This window comes from Callospermophilus lateralis, chromosome 7 (genome assembly GCF_048772815.1).
Source record: "Callospermophilus lateralis isolate mCalLat2 chromosome 7, mCalLat2.hap1, whole genome shotgun sequence".
NCBI lineage: Eukaryota > Metazoa > Chordata > Mammalia > Rodentia > Sciuridae > Callospermophilus > Callospermophilus lateralis.
The window spans coordinates 35,634,462-35,639,578 of record NC_135311.1 but is presented as its reverse complement, the minus strand read 5'-3'; the positions used below and the strand labels follow the sequence as shown (position 1 = coordinate 35,639,578).

General features: G+C 37.0%; 1 pseudogene; it reads left to right on the top strand.

Moving 5' to 3' along the window:
• The first annotated feature begins 3,731 nt into the window (after window positions 1-3,731).
• LOC143403592 (olfactory receptor 4F15-like) lies at window positions 3,732-4,682 on the top strand (annotated as a pseudogene).
• Window positions 4,683-5,117: the final 435 nt, after the last annotated feature.

Here is a 5,117-nt window from a genome sequence, read left to right as displayed (position 1 = left end):
TTCTTTGTATATTTTGGATACTAATGCCCTGAGTAGCAAGTGGTAAATATTTTTGAATAATAACTGTTTTGTCTAACAAGACACATATCAAATAACTAATGTCATCTCACAAACAGTCCATTTTCAAGTTTTCTCAATTTTCACAAGAATATACTTGTAGTTTTTTCCCCCTACTTGTTTGTTATTATTAGGAGGAATTTAAATTTTTAAAATTTAAACTTATTTTTAAATTATTATCAATTCAATTTTCTTAGATTGTGATTAGAACGTGTTAAAGAATGAACCCTTTTCCATTTTTGAAAATTTATTGTGGTTTAATATATGTTCCTTTGTGTATTCTTTATGAGTACTTGAAAACAAGTACCCCTAGAGATGCAAACATATACCTCTGCTTTAGGTTTTAGAGTATGATGCCACTTAGGTTCACCTTATAATTTATATAGTTTTTGTCTTTTATATCTTAATATTTTTATCTCTGCCTCCACTCCCTCTTTTGTGACTCACTTATAGCTTCTCCATTGTCTTGTCAGGTTCTGGTTGACAATTCCCTTAGATAGATATTGGTGATCCCAAGTCTCATGTTGGTGATCCCATCTCTGCTAAATCATTTGATCAGTATTCCCCTGTGTTCCAATTAGTTCTATCTCCCACAATAATAGCATTTACTTGTGCATAAAGTAATGCTAGATCTGACCAGGGGAATGTGTGGTTATGTTTTGGAAAGGGTTACACCATTCGTCTTTAGATGAGTAGATTGGTGGCCAATACAGAAATAGGGATTTTGGAGTACAGTACAGTTGAAGTCCCCAAAGGCAAGTATTACTAAATAGATGTTTCTAGTGACAGTATTATTTTGTAAAGAAATAAATTAAATATTACCTGCACCAGGGAAGCAGCTTTAGCAGAGTTTAAGGAGCAAGCATCAATAAAATGAGAAGGAAAAGGATACAGAAAGTGAAATTTCTTTCTTGTCTTTTAAAAATCCACATGAATTAAAGGTTGAAGTCAGAGAACGGGAACAAGAACATTAAGGAGAAAGTCTTGGAAGTTTGAACAGAATATATTTGCATTAGTTCTGGAGTTTATTTTTGACACAGAGACATGTTGTAGGTGTGCTAAAAATGTGAGAGCCTTAAGGGAAGTGGTTATTTTAATACTTCAATAATTCAATGTGTCCATTGGGCATGATGGGCATCTAGTAAATGTTTGTTGGTTGAGTACAAATTACTATGATAAATACAAAATGCATGGTCCAGAAAATTTGCAATGATATGTTAATTGAGTCACAAAATGAATTATAAAAGAGGGACAAGGCGTGATCAATGTGAGGAGAGGGCATTCTATGGGATATGGAGACAGAGTGCCTTTGCTTCTTTGTCCGTTCACTAGAGAAGGTAAGAACTAAGTCTCTTCTGTGAAAAGCTAAGGGATTCTGTGGGGACCAAGACATTGGGGGTCTGAAAGCACAGCAGATTTTATATGGATTTGCATTCTTCTACCATGTTTATTTAAAAAGCCAGAATATATTATAGATGCATTTGAAGTGGCTTAAGAAACCCACATGCTGTGAACTCCTGAGGACAAATCTTTTTTTTCACTTAGATTTGCCCAGTGTGCTGAGAGTAGAACATAGGGCACCCAGAAAGGGTCTAGGTATTGATACGACTGTGAAGTCATGAGAAAAAGCTGTCTGCTGTACATCTGGGATGACAGCAGTGAGAGCATCAGTATCGGTTCTACCACTCCTAGCCTGACACCTTACTTCTCCTCTCCTTGGTCTTCATTTCTCTACCTGTAAAAAGGAGCCAATAATACCAATTTTCATGGTTTTCATAGATATCAAACAGGATCATGTCTGTAAAGGAGTAATTATGGTGTTTTGCACATGGTGGTCACTGTTTTTGGTTTATTTGAGTTATCATTATTTCCATAGAGAGCTCACCAACCACTGTTGCAGACTGGGGAATGATTCAGCAACTCTTCAAATAATCACCCCTGCTCCAGACTGGGGGAATCATTCAGTAATTCTTTTAGCTTAGTTATGATGCTGTATATTGAACTAGATTAGATCCCTCACTTAATCTGCAGCATGGATTATGATTTTGTTCTGAAGACAACCCTAATCACCCTGATTCATTTATGGGTGTCTTTTCTGTTTCAAAAATCATATGATCATATTATATATTTGACATTTTTTTTGTACTGAGGACTTAACCCAGCAGTGCTCAACCACTGAGCTACATCCCCACACCTTTTTATTTTTTATTTTGAGACACGGTCTCTATAGTTGTTCAGGAGCTTGCTAAATTGCTGAACTCTTTGAACTTGTGACACTCCTGCTTCAACCTCCCAAATTGGTAGGATTATAGATGTGTGCCACCAAGTCTGGCCTTATTTGACATTTTAACATTTTAAAATAGTTTACTTTTTACTGATTTTTATATTTTGTATGTGTGTACTAAAGTGCAAAAGCCTTAAATATACTTCAGGAAATTCAGAGTGTCCGCTGGGGATGATAGGCATCTAATAGATGTTTGTTGATTATTTGTTGATGATTGTGACAAGTGAAAAAATAAATGATACAGCAGATTTGCAATACTGTTAATGAAGTCACAGAATGAATTAGAAAAGAGGGAGATTAGTTGGAAGAGAGGGTCTTCTATGGAATATGAAGATACACCTCACTGCAAACAAGGAAATGATGCAAGATGCTAGCAATTCAATGAAGAGAATATCAACATTGTGGTGAGCTTCATTACAGAGCAGACCAGCACTGAATGATAAAATGACAGAAACATTACACTTGAAAGGATTCCTTAATGTCACCTGCCTCAGCCACTTTATTTTACAGATGATGAAACTGGGTTCAGGAAGTAAGTTGAGTTTGGAGGGATATGGGAGAAAGGACTGAGTACTCAAGTTCTCTCAGGGCAGGGCTAAGACTTGTTCACACACTTCTGATTTGAAGTATGATGTTTTTTCCATTCCAGAAACCATGGAAAATTAAAATGGCATGGATGGTGATCTGCAGGTATCATTCTTGTGTAATTTTTTTTTTTGCTACCCTGTTTTTACTCCATCTATCTTTAGGTTCTGCATTTTTGACCTTGTACTTTACCAGAATGCTGAAACAGCCCAGGCTGTGTAATCCTCTACACCCTGGACTGAGCTACCAAGGTGGGAATTTTAGGGTTTCTGTATTATCTCCTCTCTTCATGAGAAAAAAAGTGAATATGATGTGACAAAACAGGAATAGCATGACACTAAACACGAGAAAGTATTAATGAGAGTGATAATATTGCATACAGGAGTAAGAGATAAAAAAAAAAAGGTCACAAGAAATTGCTTGAAGTTTGAGAACTCCATGAGCAGGAGTAATAAACTGTGAGAGAGAAATCAGAGTTCATTTCCATGCCCTTTCCCCCCTCATCATATTATTCCAGAGAATTCCCAGGCCTCCAGTAATCTTCTGATTCCTAATTTTTTATTTTTATTTATTTATTGTTTTGTTTGTTTGTTTTTGCCTAATCTCTTTTTCAAACCTGGAAATTTTTAGGGAGTCTGGGAATTAGAAGCAGTTGCTTGTTTTTGCAGCTATAGTTGAATGGCAGAAGGGTTTTGGCACTGGTCAGGCAGTATTTTTTCCTTACAAGTTGAAAATCATGTAGTTAGCTTGAGTTTTTTTTTTGTTTGTTACTTTCCTTTATCAGGTAATGCTTGAGACAATTCTGCTCTCCAAGACAATGGAGGGAGCCAATCACTCTGTGGTGTCTGAGTTTGTTTTCCTAGGACTTTCCAACTCATGGGAGATCCACCTTCTACTTTTCCTCTTTTGTTCTGTGTTCTAATTGGCAAGTCTAATGAGAAACCCCCTCATTGTGTTCTCTGAGACTTTTGACTCTGAACTACATTCCCCCATGTACTTCCTGCTGGCCAATCTCTCATTTCTTGACCTCGGAGTTTGTTCCATTGCAGCCCCCAAAATGATTTATGACCTTTGTATAAAACACAAAGCAATCTCTTTGGGGGGTTGCATAGCTTAAATCTTCTTTATTTATACTAATGGGGGCAAAGAAATGGTGCTGCTCATAGCCATGGCCTTGGATAGATATGTGGCCGTATGTAAGCCTCTGCACTACCTGACCATCATGAGCCCACGAATGTGCATTTTCATTTTGGTTGTTGCCTAGATCCTTGGCCTCATCCACTCAGTGGCCCAATTGGCTTCTGTTGTAGAACTGCCATTCTGTGGCCCAAATGTACTGGACAGCTTTTACTGTGATCTCCCTCAGCTTATTAAACTTGCTTGCACAAAGACTGACAGACTGGAGTTCATGGTCATGGCCAACAGCGGACTCATCTCTGTGGGGTCCTTCTTCATACTGATCATTTCTTACATCTTCATTCTGGTTACTGTTCGAAAACACTCCTCGGGTGGTTTATCCAAGGCCCTCTCTACTTTATCAGCTCATGTCACTGTGGTAATTTTATTCTTTGGGCCATTGATCTTCTTCTATACCTGGCCTTTCCCTTCATCACACTTGGACAAATTTCTTGCTATCTTTGATGCAGTTCTCACCCCTTTTCTGAATCCAGTGACCTATACATTTAGGAACAAGGAGATGAAAGCAGCAATGAGGAAACTTTTCTATCAGCTTGTGGGTTACAGGAAGCTATCCTAAACACTCTAAAGATAAACCAAAATGCAACTCTACACTCAATGACAGTGGGAAAAAATGAGTCATTAAAATTTTTGATCTAGTGCACTAGGTTACATTTAAGTATGTTACCTTGCTATTGTGTATCTCTAGTACCCTCACCAAATAAGGAGACAGGGATCTAGCCATGGAGCTTCCCATGTTTCAGACCCTGCATTGGATAATTAATAAATTATTTAATAAATCATTTAATATTCATGATAACTAAACAATGAGTACTTTTACTTTGATAATTTTTAAACATAAGTAAGAGATGCTTTCTGCTCATTGTCTTTGTAAATGTAAAATGTCTCAAACCAAAGCCGATTTTCACCTTTAATCCACTACTTCCAATATTCTTAAACCTTGAAAGATGCCAAGCAGTGCATTAAATTATTTAGAGTTGAAAATTAGTGTATT